Source organism: Balaenoptera acutorostrata, chromosome X (assembly GCF_949987535.1).
Source record: "Balaenoptera acutorostrata chromosome X, mBalAcu1.1, whole genome shotgun sequence".
NCBI lineage: Eukaryota > Metazoa > Chordata > Mammalia > Artiodactyla > Balaenopteridae > Balaenoptera > Balaenoptera acutorostrata.
In genome coordinates this window covers 128447041-128465703 of record NC_080085.1, presented here as the reverse complement: position 1 = coordinate 128465703, position 18663 = coordinate 128447041, and positions in this window count along the sequence as shown.

Below are 18663 nucleotides of genomic sequence, written 5' to 3'. Positions count from 1 at the left end.
GGCGTCAGCTTTGTCTTAAGTATACTTTCCCCATCTGACGTTACTTCTGATAACAGCTTGAGCCAAACATTTGGGAGTATTTATCCCCTGTGAGAAAGTGAGCATCTATGCTGCCTACTTTCATCCTCAACTAGTAACAACCCTCCTAAATTTCCTTGATTCTAATTTAGCAAGCTTTCAACTTGACCTCTCCATGGAGGCCACAAGACATAGTGGAAAGAAAATATTCTTTTAAATTAGACAGGTCTGGATTCAGACTGTGGTTCTGCAACTTCTAAGTGTGATCTTGAGCAAGTTTCTTAACTTCTCTGATCCTCAGTTTCCTCATATGTTTTTTAAGTGTACAATTCAATGACTTTTAGTAAATTTACTGTGTTGTACAACCATCTCTATAACTCAGTTTTAGAACATTTTCATCATACTTTCCTCATCTATTAAAGAAGAATAATACCCATATTAAAAGGTTTTTATAAGGATGAAATGAGATCTTTATAAAAATAGATATTTCTGTGCTTGTAACATAGAAAATGTTCAAAAATGGTATGAAAGGTGACTTCAGCAAAATGCCAGAATAAGGAAACCTAAAATTATGCCCCTCCCTCCAGAAAAAGAATGAAAAAAATGGCAAAGACTATCAGAATCAACTTTGGAAATCTGGAAGTTAAATAATGTTTTCATCAACCCAGGAGGACACTTATTTTAAAAATGCATAACTGAATCTCAGTAAGAACAGCAAGCTTTATGGTGTTTTCATTTACCCTAGTCCCATCCACCACTACCCACTGCAGAGGTAACCTTGAAATTCACAGCCCATGTTCCTGATTCTGGAGGGGGCAGAAGAGATTTCAAGCAAAGAATTGTTATTTCATCTGTCTGGTGGTTCCCTGGAAGACCTAGTCAAAAGCTTTCTCTTTATTTCACCTGACTCAGAAGTCACCCAGTGCTAAAGTTGCTACCCTGGGGCATATGTCAAAAATATTTACAGGCAAATGTTTTAGACTCTGCTGCTTGAGGCAATGGATAACAATTGGGGCAAACACTAGACTAAGCAAAAAGGTTTGGAGGAAAGGCTGGGGGATGAGATGTCTATAAGGGCTGTATAAAGCTCCAAAAATTTAGATCATCCAGTTTTAGGAAAAGGAAGAAAAATGAATGAAGAAAAATGAACAGGGCCTCAGAGACCTGTGGGACACCATCAAGTCTACCAACATCTGCATAATGGGAGTCCCAGAAGGAGAGGAGAGAGACAGAGGAGCAAAAAGAACATCTAAAGAAATAATGACTGAAAAATTGTCCAATTTTTGGAAAAACAATCTGTACATCCAAGAAGCTCAATGAATTCTGAGTAGGATAAACTTAAAGAGATACACACCTGGACACTTCATAATCAAATTGTTGAAAGACAAAGACAAAGATAAAATCTTGAAAGCAGCAAGAGAGAAGTGACTCATCACATGCAAGGGAGCCTCGATAAAATTCATAGCTGATTTCTCATCAGAAACTATATATGGTGGCCAGAAGGTAGTGGGATGAAATATTCAAGGTGCAGAAAGAAGAAAATCTTTCAACCAAGAATTCTATATCCAAGAAAACATTGTTGAAAGAAATTTAAGAAGACCTAAATAAATGGAAAGACAGCTCATGATGATGGATTAGAAGACTTAATATGGTTAAAATGGCAATACTCCCCATATTGATGTACAGATTCAATGCAATCCCTATTAAACTTGCATCTATTGCAGAAGTGGACACGCTGATCCTAAAATTAGTATGGAAATGTAAGGGAACTTCAATAGCCAAAACAATATGTAAAAGAAGAACAAAGTTGGAAGACTCACAGTTACTGATTTCAAAACTTACTACAAAGTGTCAGTAATCAAGACAGTGTGGTAGTAGCATGAAGATAGACATAAAAATCAATGGAAGAGAATTGGGAGTCCAGAAATAAACTTGTACATTTATGGTCAATTGATATTTGAGAAGGGTGGCAAGAAAATACAATGGTGAAAAATAGTCTTTTAAACAAATGGGACAATTGGATATCCAGTTGGGAAAAGAATGAATGTGTACCTGTACTTCACACCATATGCCAATGTTAACTCAAAATTGATCAAAGACGTAAGTGTAAAAGCTAAGTCTATATAACTGCAAGAAGAAGATATAGACATAAGTGTGACCTTGCCTAGGCAATGATTTCTTAGATATGACACCAAAAGCAGAAGCAACCAAATAAAAAATTGTTAAGCTTCATCAAAAACAAAACTTTTGTGTATCAAAGTACACTATGAAGAAAATGAAAAGATAACCCACAGAATGGAAGAAAATATTTGCCAACCATATTTTTATAAGTGATTTGTATCCAAAGTAGAATTCAGTAATAAAAAGACAAATAAAATTAATAAATGGGCATATGAGTCTTCTTCAAAGAAGATATACAAATGACCGAGAAATACATGAAAAGATGCTCAACATCATTAGGGAAATACAAATCAAACCCACAATGAGCTACCACTTAACACTTACTAGGAAAGCTATAATTTTTTTTAAAAAGGAAAATGCAAGCATTGGCAAGGATGTGTAGAAACTGGAACCCTCATACACCACTGATGGCAATGTAAAATGGTGCAGCTGCTGTGGAAATCAGTTTGGCAGTTCCTCAAAAAGTTAAACATAGGGTTACCATATGACCCAGCAATTCCACACCTAGGTATATATCCAAGAGAAATGAAAACATATGTCTACACAAAACTTGTATGCAAATATTCATATTAGCATTATTCATAAGAGCCTGACTACTCAAATGTTCACAGTGGAATATTATTCAGCCATAAAAAGCGTTAAGTACTGACACAGCTACAACATGGATGAACCTAGAAAATATTATACTAAGTGATAGGAGCCAGTCACAAAAGTCCATATATTGTATCATTTCCATTTCCATTAAATATCCACAATAAGCAAATCCATAGAGACAGAAGGTAGATTAGTGGTTGCCAGGGGATGGAGGTGTAGGGAGGGGGGTAAGAAATGACTGGGAACAGGTAAGGGGTTTTTTGAAGAGGGGTAATGGAAATGCCCTGGAATTAGATTGTGGTGATGGTTGTACAACATTGTGAACATACAAAAAAACTGAACTGTGCATTTTTAAATGGTGAATGTTATATGAATTTTATAGACTATATTTTTAATTTAAATTTTAGGTTCATGGCAAAATTGAGCCATTGAGGTACAGAGATTTCCCATATACTCCCTACCCCCCATCTCCCAACACACACAACCTCCTCCAGTATCAGCATCCTGCACCAGAGTGGTATATTTGTTACAACTGATGAACCTACATTGACACATCATAATCACTCAGAGTCTATAGTTTACAGCAGGGTTCACTCCTGGTGTTGTACATTCTATGGGTTTCAACAAATGTGTAATGACATGTACCCACCATTGACGTATCATACAGAATGGTTTTACCACCCTAAAAATCTGTGCTCTGCCCATTCATCCCTCCCTCTCCTCCAATCCTGACAATAACTGATCCTTTTACTGTCTCCATTGTTTTGCCTTTTCCAGAATGTTATATAGTTGAAACCATACAGTATGTAGCCTTTTCAGATTGGCTTCTTTCACTTAGTAAGTCAAGTGAATTTTGTCTCAATAAGAAGTTGCCCAAAAAGGGGTTGGAAAAATCATAGTAAAGTCATGGTGTTGGTGGTAGTTATTATTAATAAAAGTAGAAATAATTTTTTCACTCAACATTTATTGACTAACTACAATATGCATGGAATAATTTATGCAAATATAAATAAGGCAAGATAGCTCAAGGCACTTAGAGTTTAGTAGGGGAGAGAGACACATAAACAGAAAATTAAAATGTCAGTTAGTCATTTAGCAAATATTTCTTAGATGGCTCCTAAGGGCCAAGCCATGTACAGTGTGGCAAGTGTGGTGAGGGGGATGTCATAGTGGTCTTGTGAGCCCAGTGTAGGGGGAGAAGCACAGCACCCTGGTCACATTCACCCAGTGGTGGGGTCAGTGAACATGACACTCTGGGAGGGTTAGGGACATACTGGATGGAGCATGTCTGAAACAGGGGATCCAGGATGGAGAGGGTGCATGAGGTCATGAGCTAACAAAGAGATGGAAGTATCTGAGGATATTTAACCCAGAAAAGAGGAGGCTCGGTGAGAACTAGTTGCTTTTCACCAAGTATCCGATCCTCAGTGGGGAGGGTGAGCAGGGAGCAGTCCCAAGGGGTCAGGCCCACAGGGCCAAGGTGAGGCACTGGGAACGGGTGTGACGTGCGGTCCTGGTGGATGGAGCTCAAGGGTAAGGATCGGATGGGCTGTACTATAAGGAGAGGGTCAACGTCAAAGCAGAAAACGAGTCTAAAACAGGGCAACAGCTTCAGGGCTAAGACAGGAACAGAAGTTGAAGAACAAAGCCAAACAGGGATCAAACATAGGGGAGATGAGAACAAGGGTTTCTGAGTGGGGACAGCAAAGTGACTAAGCCTGTATGGTCTGAGGACAAATTGCCTGCATTTGAATTTTGGCTTGGCCACTTGCTAGTTTAATGACTTTGAGCAAGTTACTTAACTCCTCTGTACCTCAGTTTCTCCATCTGGGGATAGCAATAGTACTTACTATTGTATTGTAAAGATTAAATAAATTAATATACGTAGAGCATTTAATACCTGGCAATATGTGTTAGCTGTTATTATAGCTAATGTTTTACATACCTCTAAGTTCTGTTTGTGTTAGTAAGCTGAGGTCATTTAAAGAGACTAAGACAAAATATCAGCTCCCTTTTCAGCCTGGAGGGCTACTGGACTTGTTTTGTGAAACTCCCCAAGGATGCCATTTTGAGTATGTAGCTTGGAGGAGAGCTTCCATCCCCTTGCCACTCTTACCAGCAGGCATTGTGAGCCTATGCCATCGTCGAGAACTCCCCAGACACCTGGAGTGAAAGAGCTGTGCATAAGAGGGACACACGGCTTGGAGAACTGAACTCAAGGAGAGCCTGGGGGCTGCCATTTAACCACAAATTTCTTCCCTCCTCTCCTATAGCAGTTCTACCAATAGAGATTCCTTTGGAAGTCCAAGCCCCTCCCTGAATGTAAATCCATTTCACCAAGTCCTTCTGGAATCTGAAGATTACCAATGAAATTGGAGTTGCAACGGGGGCCACAATGACTGAGCAGGAGGGTCTGTAACCGTGGTTGACCCAGAGGAATACTTCTCAACCATGGCTGCACACTAGAAACACCTGGAGAGTTTGTACCATATGAATGGCTGGCTCTCAACTCCACAGATTCAGAATTAACTGTTGGTGAGGATTCTGGCCATAGGTATGTTTAAAAAGCTCCCCGGTCGATTCAACTGTGTAGCCAGGGTTGAGAACCACTGAGCTAAAGATAATGGCAAAGCAAGAGCAAGTGAACTAGACTAAGTGGACAACCTGGGAACTTCTGTAGTCTCCATTTCTTTCAATTCACCACTCATCATATGGCACTCATAACACTCCCCAGAGCAGTGACCCAACCAGCCTGGATGCATGGGCAGACAGACACCACCAAGCTTTAGACACACGTGAGCCTCTGACAATAGACTGGCTATGGAAGTATGGGTTTTCCATGGGCAATATCTGCAACAGAGAGCAGGAGCCCTGCTGGGTGCTTCCATGGAGATAGTGGTTTGCAGGATTAGCTATTTGAGTGAGTAAATAATAAATTTGTAATGTTAATTTGCAAAACGATTTGTTTTGGTGAATTCATTTATTTTGGGTGATTTGCCTTAAGAATGTTTGAATGTGTTTACAACAGAGAAGACTAGAACCAGAGCCTATTTTCATTTATTAGGCATATGATTGTTTTGGATGGTCAAACGAAGTTTGATTACCTGATATAGCATAATGTGGCCATAATCTGACTGCCACAATCTCCACAAATGGTGATATGATATATATGTGTAACCATCAGCTACCAATCTTGTAAACATGAGCAAACGGACAACAGCAGAATTCTGGCCTCGGATCTACAAAAACATAAAGCAGACCAACTTTCTAAGCCAAGAAAAAAACAACACATGACTTGCCAAGATTCACAAAATTGACACTCTGTGCCGTCTATAAAACTATGCTAAAGATTTGGCCTGCAGGCAACAAAATCTGAGATGATAGAAGGTCCATCTGAAAATTGCCACTGGCAGCTCTTGAAAAAAGATGTTTGCAATATGCCTGAGGGTGCCTTGCCAATTTACCACAAATTTCCCAGTCTAAGGAGGCAGATGAACCAATGAAAGTCCCCTCAACCATCTCAGTAAGAGCTCAGCTTGTCAAGATTCAGAATTGCTCAGGGCCAGGCCACTTCTGTGATGGAATTATCCTTGAGCTTGGCTGTTGTGCACAGCAATTTATAATGTGAGGAGCTGAGATAGCGCTTAATCTTGGAGAAGATGTGTAGTGTGGGAATATAGGGCCATGACCTGGCTTCTGTTTCTGGATCTGCCCACCTCTGTCTCCATATGTGAATTCGGAAGTCAGCCTTCTTCCATCCAGCAACCTTTAAGAAGGGCCTACTAAGTGCAAGGTGTTGGAGGTTCAAAGGTGAGTGTAATATGGTTGTCGCCTTTGAGGGGCTCATAGTCTAGCAGTAAGTATAGGCATATAGATCAACGTAACAGAATAGAGTCTAGAACTTGACACCCCCATATACTGTTCTCCACCATTAATGTTTTACCTTGTGGAGAATGTCATATAAATGGATGAAACCTTTAAGATTCATCCACAATGCCTTTAAGATTCATCCAAGTTGGCACTTATATCAGCAGTTGATTCCTTTCTGTTGCTGAGTAGTATTCCACTGTATGGATGTACCACAATTTATTTAGTTTTTCACCTGCTGAGGGACATTTGGATTGGTTCCAATTTGTGACTATTATAAATAAAGCTGCTTTAAGGATTTATATACAGGGTTTTGTATGGACTTAAGTTTTAATTTCTCTTGGAAAAATGCCCAAGAGTGCTATAGGTGGGTCATATGGTTAGTACATATTTGACTTTATTTTAAAAAGCTGCCAAACTGTTTTCCAGAGTGGCTGTACCATTTTGAATTCTCTCCAACAATGTGGAAGAGTTCCAGTTGCTCAGCATGCTTGCCATACTTCATTTGTCAGTATTTTTTATTTTAGATATCCTGATAGGTGTGTAGTGATATCTCGTTGTGGTTTTAATATGCATTTCTCTGGTGACTAGAGATGCTGAACATCTTTCCATGTGCATATTTGTCATCTATATATCCTCTTTGGTAAAATGCCTGTTCAGGTCTTTTACCCATTTTCTAATTGAACTGCTTGTTTTCTTATTGTTGAGTTTCTTCCTATGTTCTCAGTATAAGTCCTTTATCAGGTATGTGATTTGAAAATTATTTTCTCCAGTCTTTAGACTGTCTTTTCATTTTCCTACAGTGTCTTTTGCATAGCAAATGCTTTCATTTTTGATGAAGTCCAATTCATCAATTTTTCCTTTATGGTGTCATGCCCAAGAACTCATTGCCTAACTTCAGGTTACAGAATTTTTTTCCTATGTTTTCTTCTAAACGTCTTATAGTATTATGTTTTACATTTAGATTGATGCCCCATTTAATTTTTTATAAAGTGTGGGTTAGGGAGAAAGAGATTTTTAGACTTTGGGTGGGGTGGGGGAAGGCTGTTTGTTTTCTTTTGCTTGCCTATACATGTCCAAATTTTCCAATACCATTTGTTGAAAAGACTATCTTTCCTCTGTCAAAAATCAATTGAACACATTTGTGAGGGTCATTTTCTGGACTCTCTTCAGGTCCATTGATCTATGTGTCTATCCCTCTGCCAGTACCACACTGTCTTGATTATTACTGTAGCTGTATAGTAAGTTGTAAAAGGGTTAGTTGAGTCCTCCAACTTTATCCTTTCAAAATTGTTCTGGCTATTCTAGTTCTGTTTCCTTTTCATGTAAATTCTAGAATCAGCTTGTCTATATCTACAAAAAGTCCTGCTGAGATATTTATTGGAATTGCATTAAATCTGTAAAATAATTTTGGGAGAATTGACATTGTTAGTGTGCGAAGTCTTCCAATCCATGAATACAGTTTGTCTCTCCATCTATTTTGTCTTTTATTTTTGCTATCAGTGTTTTATAATTTTCAGCATATTATCCTGTACATGTTTTGTCAGATTTATACCTAAGTACTTCATTTTTTAAGCTATTATAAATGGTATATTTTAAAAATTTGGGTTCCTAAATGTTCACTGCTAGTATGTAGAAATATGGCAGATTTTTGTGTGTTGACCTTGTATCCTGTACCTTTGACAAACTCACTTACTAGTTCTAGGAGTTTTTTTGGTAGATCCCTTGGAATTTTCTACATTAAGCAATCATGTCATCTGCAAATAGGGACAATTTTAAACCTTCTTTTTCAATCTGCATGCCTTATAGTTCCTTTTCTTTCTTTATTGCACTAAGGCTTTCAGTATGATGTTGGATAGGAGTGGTGAAAGCAGACATTCTTGCCTTATTCCCAATCTTAAGAGGAAAGCATTCAGTCTTCCACCACTGTGTGATGTTAACTGTAAGTGTTTTTGTAGGTGCCCTTTATCAGTTGAGGAAGTTTTTATCACAAATGTATATTGGATTTTGTCAAGTGGTTCTTTTGCACCTACTGAAAGAATCATGTGGTTTTTTTCTTTAGGTTGTTAATATTGTGGATTTTATCTAGTGATTATTGAATATTGAACTAACCTTACAATTCCAGGATAAATCCCACTTGGTTGCAGCATTATTATTTTTGCATATTGCTGAATTTGATTTGCTAATATTTTGTTGAGAAACTTTGCATTCATGAAGAATATTGGTCTGTACTTTTCTTATAATTAATTTTAGCCTCATAAAATGAGTTGGGAAGTATTCCCTTCTCTTCTAATTTTGGGAAGAGATTATATAAAATGGATTTTATATCTTCTATAAGTATTTGGTACAATTCACCAATGAATCCTTCTAGGAGTACTGATTTCTTTGGGGGAAATTTTTAAAATACAGATTCAATTTCTTTCATAGATATAGGGCTATTTTGATTATGTATTTCACATTTGATGAGTTTTGGTAGATTGTGATTTTCAAGGAATCAGTCCATGTCATCTAAGTTGTTGAATATATGTAAATAGAGTTGTTCATACGATTCTTTAATTTTACTTTTATTGTTTACAGGTCTGTAGGGATAGCCATAATTTTATTCCTGATACAGATAATATGTCTTCTCTCTTTTTCTTTGTACATCTTATTGGGTGTTAATCAATTTTATTGATCTTTTCAGTAAACTTTGAGCTTTGTTCATTTTCTCTGTTAGTTTTCAATTTCAGTGATTTCTGTTCTTGACTTTACTATGTCCTTTCTTTCGTTTGATTTATTTTTTTTTTGTATCTTAAAGTGGAAGCTTAGATTATTGATCTGAGAACTTTCTTCTTTTCTATAATAAGTGGTTAGTGCTATAAATTTTCCTCTGTGCATTCTTTTAACAGCATCCCACAGATTTTGATATGTTACATTTTCATTCAGTTAAATATATATTTCTACTTAACTGAGACTTCCTCTTTGACTGGATTATTTAAAACCCTATTATTTTATTTCCAAGAGTTTGAGGGTTTTCCAGACATCTTTGTTATTGATCTCTCACTTAGTTCCCCATCCCTTGGAACCAAAGAAGTTTCACCTCTGAGAGTTTTAGGTGCCTGTGGGCCCTGCTCCAGTGACTGTAATTTGCCACCTAGATGCAAACACAGCAGATAAGTTGTGGAGCTGGGATTTAAAACCAGTCATTTCTGACTCCAAAACTTGAAATCATCCTTGACTCCTTTTCTTTCAATATACCTCATAGCCAGTCAGCAAACCCTATGAGCTCTACTTTCAAAATATATCCAGAATCTGAACACTTCTCACCACCTTCATTGATACCACTCTGTTCCAAGCTGCTATCACCTCTGGCTTGCCTTATTGCAAATAGCCTCCTGACTGGACCCCCTGCTTCTGTTCTTACCCCAGTCCCCTTCCAATTGGTCTCAGTAGAGCAGGCAGAAAGAAACTTTGAAAATATATCCTGTTTCTTCTATCACTGAAACTTTCCACTAGCTCCCCATCTCACTCAGAGTCAGTTAAAATCCTTACGGGGATCTATAAGGCCTTCCATGTTCTGGTCCCTTGCTGTCTTTCTGACTTCATCTGCTACCACTCTCCCCCTCACTCTCTCCACTTCTGCTGACCCTCAAAATAAGCTGGCCCTGTCCCTGACTCAGGGCCTTAGCAAGTGCTTTTTCCTCTGCCTAGAATCCTCTTTCTTCAGGTTTCTCTTCCGCTCCTTCATGGTTTTACTCAAACGTTACCTTCTTAGGGAGGACTTCCCTGCCCATCCTGTTTAAAATTATACTCCTCCCCTGTCCCTTTATTTTCCCTCTCTGAATTATTCTTCCCAGTAGCACTTTTCACCAACTAACATACTGTGTCATGACTTATTTACCACATTTACTGTCTGCCCAAACCCTCACTGGAAAATAAACTCCCATGCGGGCAAGGATCTTCATTTTGATCATCACTCTATTCGAAGCATCTATCAAAATGCCTGACATTTAGTAGATGCTTGAAAAATATTTGTTGAATAATGGATGAATAAATGAATGAATGAATTCTTTTTACTACTCCTTGATGCTTCAGCAAAAATAATAATTGTCCCTAATAAAAGCTACTATTGGGACTTCCCTGGTGGTCCAGTGGTTAGACTCCGTGCTTCCACTGCAGGGGGTGCAGGTTCAATCCTTGGTTGGGGAACTAAGATCCCGCATGCCGCGTGGGGTGTGGCCAAAAAAAAAAAAAGCTAGTATTTATTGAGGGTCTGCCACTCAGGTGCTGTGTGTGCTTCATCTTATTTAATCATCCAAATAATCCTGTAAGATAGGCTGTATTATCTACATTTTACAGAGGAATAAGACTGCTATTAGAGAGAATACAAGGCAAGACAGAGGTTAATAACAGCGACCATTTGTTGAACATGTTACTAAGTACCAGCTATTATCCCAAGAGCTTGCCATGCTCTATCTCATTTAATCCTCCTAAAACTCTATAAAATGGGTGTTATTATTTTTCTCATTTTGGCAATGAGAAAACGGAACCATAGTGATTTTAAATGAGATGCCCAAGGTTACACCACTGCCTAAAAGTGGCCTTGGGGTTCAAACCCAGGCATTGGACTTCAGGGCCCAGGCTCTGCTCTTCTATGCCCTAGTGTGATCTCAAGAAATGGGAATCAAAGGTAATGACTTCCAGGTTTCTGGCTGGAGCAGTTGGGGAGATGTTGACGCCATTTACCGAGGTGGACAAGGCTGGGATAGGAATACATTTGGAGAAAGAAAGAAAATCAAGTTTAGCTTGGCCCATACAAAGATGTTTATGAGATGTTCATGATGATGTTTATGAGACATCCAAGGGGAGATATAAAGAGAGTAGTTGACTATGCAAGTTTGCAGCTCAGGGAAGAGGTCTAGACTGGAGACATCAATTTGGAAACCATGTGCATAGAGTCGGTATTTAAAGCCATAGGACTGGATGTGATCCTGGCCCCTTCTGTGTCTGTGGTATGCACACATATATTGGAGCCAAAGGCTGCCTGGGGAAAGAGAGAATCCATGCCAAATGTATGAATGAACCTGCCCTTTGAGATGAGCACAAGCCCAGCTTGCATGTGATCCACTGGCTACCACCATGCTGAGTTGGAGATGGGTCCTCTTTCTGTCAACACTGAAAAGCACCTCCCCTTCTTTCCAGCCATCTCTCAGGACCTGTAGTTTGAATTATCCGCATTACAGTTCCTGTCAAAAACCCAGAGGAAGCCATTGATATTCAAGAGTGCTAGTTTTAGGGAATTCCTCCAAAATTTCAAAGCTGTATCCCTATATCATACCAGAGCTCCAGGAAGCTACAGACCTGGTCTCTATCACTCTGTCCCCCAGTGGAATTGCCTTTACAGAACTATAGCTTAACATTATACATTTGGATTTTCCTGAGGGTCCACATAATAGATACCATATGTGGAATATCAGTACATTTCTTGGGTAAAAGTCCTGTTAAATATACCATCCATTATGTGGTGCAAGTTTCCTTAAGCAAAGACCTAGGAAACAATTTTTCTTAAAGTTCTGAAATGAGAAACAGGTTGTCTTTCTTGACAGACTAGTGTACTTGCTTTTGTGAGCTGCTGAAGGTCCTCTAGGCCATTACCCCTCCGTCTTTGCCTTATCTTCCAGGAACCTCAGAGTCAATTTGTTGCTCATTTTCAACAGTTTCTCTTCATCTAGGTCAGGAGTCACAAACTGGGACCCAAATGTTGCCTATAGATGAATAACATTCAGCTAGCTTTGTATTTAAAAATAACCACATGGCTTTTGGGATGAATATATCTAGATGTAGAACATATATACATTTAAGATATCTCTCAATTGTCTTAAATCTGTCCTGATTTGCACATTTATGCTACTTGCCTGGTCCCTGTAGAGTTTGCAACCTCTGACCCAGATCTTCCCATGTAATCATTTTTCCTCCCCTCAACTCCTTATTAATATTTGGACCTTCTATTTTTTACTCTTGTTTAAACAATTTTGGTTTCATTGTATTGCCACTCAAATATTGTATTTAGGCTGCCTAAAATCCTTCTAGAGAAGTAGGTTACCAAAGGGGAAAGGTCAGGGGAGGGATAAATTGGGATTTGGGGATTAACAAATATACACTACTATATATAAAATAGATAACTAATAAGGACCTACTGTATAGCACAGGGAACTCTACTCAATACTCTGTAATAACCTGTATGGGAAAAGAATCTGAAAAAGAATAGATATATGTATATGTAAAACTGAATCACTTTGCTGTACAGCAGAAACTAACACTACATTGTAAATCAACTATACTCCAATATAAAATAAAAGTTTTATAAATTACATGGAAGGAGAGGTGTCAAAAGAGATAGAAAATATGAAAGAATGGTTAAGAAACGTTTAAGATAGAGTAAAAATTCCAATATACATCTAATGAGAGTTACAGAAGAAGAGGACAAAGAGAACTGGTTAGAAGCAGGATTTTAAAGCAAATGAGACTGTACCTTACTAATGTAAAATGTTAATAATAGGGGAAATTGGGTGTGGGGTATATGTACTACCTTCTATCTTTACACTATCTTTGTGCTTCTGTAAACCTAAAATTGTTTTAAAATAAAAAGTTGATTAACATAAAAAAATAAAATAAAATAAAAATTTTAAAAGACCCCAAAACACTGCTTATACCTCCACATGCATTTGTATTTCCAAGGCTAATTATTTAAGAGTGGTTTCTTTCATCACACTACCCCATGAAATTGTGTCGGAATTCACATTAAAGCTCAGCCAACAAGCACTTTCAGAGCTCACAGAGTTCAAGTTGGCCAGAGATCAGATGGAAATGTTGGGGCCCGATTCCTTGGAAGGATGACAGGAAGGTGAGGTGGAGGTGATTTAGAGGAAAGGGCATTATTCTTAATACCCTTCATAATCCTATTATGAAGCTGGAGGGTGAAGATTAAGATTTATTAGCTATAGTAAGACCCTGTGCCTTCTGGAAAATGGTCAATTGGTGAAAATACTGATAGGTCCCATGTCAAGGTCGGCCATCTCACTTTTGTACCCTGGACTTTTTGCAACTGTTTTCAGTGCTAAGCTGGGTATCCAGGTTGGACCATCTGACACTCTTTTCCTCTATGGACATTTTTCTACCTTGTCTTAAAGGGCAAGAACACAGAAGGCTGCCGTCAAAATTAGTGAACTTTGTGAAGTGGGAAGTAAATAGCCTGTGGATTAGGAGGCTAAAAGAAGGATTTAGAATGATTTGTGAGTCATTGATCTGTCCTCTTTCCAGTTAGCGAGGATCAATCAGTGATTTCTTTACAACACGTGTCCCACCCACTTCATACATGCTTTCGAGGTGGTCAGGTCCAAACAGCTCAGTGTTGGTAGGGACATTGGAGGCTATGTGGTCTAACTTGCACCTAATGTCTGAATACCTGGCAGTTTTCATCCAGCTTCTGTTTGCATGCCTCAAATGATAGAGAATTCACTACCTTGTGAAGCGTGGATTCCATTGTTGAACTTCTCTAAATGTTGAGTGTCTCTTCTGTGAAATTAAGATCTGTGTGATATAATGGAAAGAACATTGGCTATGGTAGAGGACAGAACTGAAGTCAAGATTCTGTCTCCCCTCACTTGACTCTTGGCAAGTCCCTTAATCTCCCCAAGTCTCAGTTCTACTGATTTTAAAAGGAGGATAATGGTACTGACTTCATGGGATTGTCCTGAGGATTAAAGGAGACCATATAAGTGTATGTCCGTTGTGTGGCATGGGAAAGGAGTTCAATGATGCTTGGTTCAAAGTGCTTTACATGTAGTTTGAGCTCTTTCTCTGGGAGCCTAGTGACTACATATAATCCCTTCTCCTTGTGATGTCCCCACTAAAATGAATGAACACACTGATGGTGCCCATCTGGAACCATCGCCTCACTAGCTGAAACCCTTTCCATCCTGAAAGGCTTTCCCATGCTGTGAGTTCAGACCCTTCCTTTCTCTGATTGACCTTCTCTGGACTTGATCTGCTTTGACGGAGCAACCCTAAAAGTGGGGGGCCTAGCCAGGGTCCCCACATGTCATCCAGAAAAGCCTACCCACTAGCCAGTGTCTGTCAGCTCTAGCCCCAGAGGTAGCTTATGAGACAATGCCTCTACAGAGCCCCTCTTTCCTTGTTGAAAAGCTCTTCAGTTGTATTATGGCCTGATGGCAAAGAAGATGGCCTGCATCCTCAAGGGATAGACCACTTGCCAGCCTATCTTTAATTTTAATACTTCAGTTATCCCCTAGTGCCTCTTTATGGTCACCATCACTTTCTGCTAATTTCTTGATTATTCTGCCGAGGCAGTAGTAGAGACAATCTTCTTCTGAGTTCCCAATTTTCATATCTTTAACTGTAATTAGCCTTTATCAGACTCCAGATACTTCTCATCAGAATCCAGTCTTTAAATCGCAGACTGATTGGAAAATGAGGGGCAGGGTTCTAAGCAGCCCCAATCTGGAGGCCCTGTGGAAATGAACGGTTTGCCAGTGATAAACCTGGCTGATTTTGTGCCAGTCTCTCCTTACAAAGGGAATGAGTTTGGTGGAAATATCTGAGACTAGGTGTTGGGCCACTTTCCTCTGTCCTTGGCTGGGTGGGTAACCTTAGATAAAAAAATCTTCTCTGCGCAAAATGCCTTACCTGTTTTTTGGTTTTCTTTAACATGTTGATAAAAGGCAGAGTTTTATTTATTTATTTTTAACATCTTTATTGGAGTATAATTGCTTCACAATACTGTATTAGTTTCTGTTGTACAACAAAGTGAATCAGCTATATGTATACATATATCCCCATATCCCCTCCCTCTTGCGCCTCCCTCCCACCCTCCCTAACCCACCCCTCTAGTTGGTCACAAAGCACAGAGCTGATCTCCCTGTGCTAGATAGCTGCTTCCCACTAGCTATCTATTTTACATTTGGTAGTGTATATATGTCAAGGCTACTCTCTCACTCCGTCCCAGCTTACCCTTCCCCCTCCCTGTGTCCGCAAGTCCATTTTCTACGTCTGCATTTTTATTCCTGTCCTGCCCCTAGGTTCTTCAGAACCATTTATTTTTCTTTTAGATTCCATATATATGTGTTAGCATATGGTATTTGTTTTTCTCTTTCTGACTTACTTCACTCTGTATGACAGACTCTAGGTCCATCCACCTCATTACAAATAACTCAATTTCATTTCTTTTTATGGCTGAGTAATATTCCATGGTATATATGTGCCACATCTTCTTTATCCATTCATCTGTCAATGGACACTTAGGTTGCTTCCATGTCCTGGCTATTGTAAATAGAGCTGCAATGAACATTGTGGTACATGACTCTTTTTGAATTATGGTTTTCTCAGGGTATATGCCCAGTAGTGGGATTGCTGGGTCGTATGGTAGTTCTATTTTTAGTTTTTTAAGGAACCTCCATACTGTTCTCCATAGAGGCTGTATCAATTTACATTCCCACCAACGGTGCAAGAGGGTTCCCTTTTCTCCACACCCTCTCCAGCATTTATTGTTTGTAGATTTTTGATGATGGCCATTCTGACTGGTGTGAGGTGATACCTCATTATAGTTTTGACTTGCATTTCTCTAATGATTAGTGATGTTGAGCATCCTTTCATGTATTTGTTGGCAATCTGTATATCTTCTTTGGAGAAATGTCTATTTAGGTCTTCTGCCCATTTTTGGATTGGGTTGTTTGTTTTTTTGATATGGAGCTGCATGAGCTGCTTGTATATATTGGAGATTAATCCTTTGTCAGGTGCTTCATTTGCAAATATTTTCTCCCATTGTGAGGGTTGTCTTTTCGTCTTGTTTATGGTTTCCTTTGCTGTGCAAAAGCTTTTAAGTTTCATTAGGTCCCATTTGTTTAGTTTTGTTTTTACTTCCATTTCTCTAGGAGGTGGGTCAGAAAGGACCTTGCTGTGATTTATGTTAAAGAGTGTTCTGCCTATGTTTCCCTCTAAGAGTTTTATAATGTCTGGCCTTACATTTAGGTCTTTAATCCATTTTGAGTTTATTTTTGTGTGTGGTGTTAGGAAGGGTTCTAATTTCATTCTTTTACATGTAGCTGTCCAGTTTTCCCAGGACCACTTATTGAAGAGGCTGTCTTTTCTCCATTGTATATTCTTGCCTCCTTTATCAAAGATAAGGTGACCATGTGTGTGTGGGTTTATCTCTGGGCTTTCTATCCTGTTTCATTGATCTATATTTCTGTTTTTGTGCCAGTACCATATTGTCTTGATTACTGTAGCTTTGTAGTATAGTCTGAAGTCCAGGAGCCTGATTCCTCCAGGTCCATTTTTCTTTCTCAAGATTGCTTTGGCTATTCGGGGTCTTTTGTGTTTCCATTCAAATTGTGAAATTTTTTGTTCTAGTTCTGTGAAAAATGTCATTGGTAGTTTGATAGGGATTGCATGGAATCTGTAGATTGCTTTGGGGAGTATAGTCATTCTCATATTGTTGATTCTTCCAATCCAAGAACATGGTATATCTCTCCATCTGTTTGTATCATCTTTAATTTCTTTTATCAGTGTCTTATAGTTTTCTGCATACAGGTCTTTTGTCTCCTTAGGTAGGTTTATTCCTAGGTATTTTATTCTTTTTGTTGCAGTGGTAAATGGGAGTGTGTCCTTAATTTCTCTTTCAGATTTTTCATCATTAGTGTATAGGAATGCAAGAGATTTCTGTGCATTGATTTTGTATCCTGCTACTTTACCAAATTCATTGATTAGCTCTAGTAGTTTTCTGGTAGCATCCTTAGGATTCTCTATGTATAGTATCATGTCATCTGCAAACAGTGACAGTTTTACTTCTTCTTTTCTGATTTGGATTCCTTTTATTTCTTTTTCTTCTCTGATTGCTGTAGCTAAAACTATGTTGAATAATAGTGGTGAGAGTGGGCAACCTTGTCTTGTTCCTGATCTTAGAGGAAATGGTTTCAGTTTTTCACCACTGAGAATGATGTTGGCTGTGGATTTGTCATATATGGCCTTTATTATGTTGAGGTAGGTTCCCTTGATGCCCGCTTTCTGGAGAGTTTTTATCATAAATGGGTGTTGAATTTTGTCAAAAGCTTTTTCTGCATCTATTGAGATGATCATATGGTTTTTATCCTTCAGTTTGCTAATATGGTGTATCACATTGATTGATTTGCATATATTGAAGAATCCTTGCATTCCTGGGATCAGGTGTGTGATCCTTTTAATGTGCTGTTGGATTCTGTTTGCTAGTATTCTGTTGAGGATTTTTGCATCTATGTTCATCAGTGATATTGGCCTGTAGTTTTCTTTTTTTATGACATCTTTGTCTGGTTTTGTATCTTGAAGATCTCCTCTCTTACCTGTTTTAAGATTTTCTATGAAGAGAAAAATAAATTCATTGATGGAGAAATGCTTTGTAAAGCACAAGTTCTGAATTTGTGCCAGGCTTGCATTACCATTAATAATTATCTTCTAGCATCTGATGGGCTGGCTGTGAGTGTAACTAGAATCTTTGTGCATATATATGGGCCACCAGCCATGACGCTGAGGCCTCAGCTTGTCTGGATCTACCAGTGCTGCTGTGGGTCTAGGGTTCCAGGCATGGACTCCTTGGTGAGGGCTTACCCATTCAGCCTTCACCTTACCAAGCCTGCCTCACCAGTGTGTTTGAGATCTAATTTTTCCTATCCATACCGTTGTTAACTTGCCACTGGCCCTACACAGGGTACAGCCCCTCCTACTGTATCCAGAGCCTGAGCTCCAGGTGTCCCCCTCCCACTGTTGGGACCCCATTTCTCTGACTGCTCCATCGATGGTCAGCACCTTCTCTCTGATTTCTTCATGTCCTGGCCCATCCTGCATCTAACACGCGTCTCCAAGTTTGTGATACATCTGGACACACCCAGAAATAACGTTTAACCAGATATCTGGGCCCCCGTGGCCCAGTCAAGTTGACACTTAAAATTAGCCATCCCAAGTCCACCCCTTGTC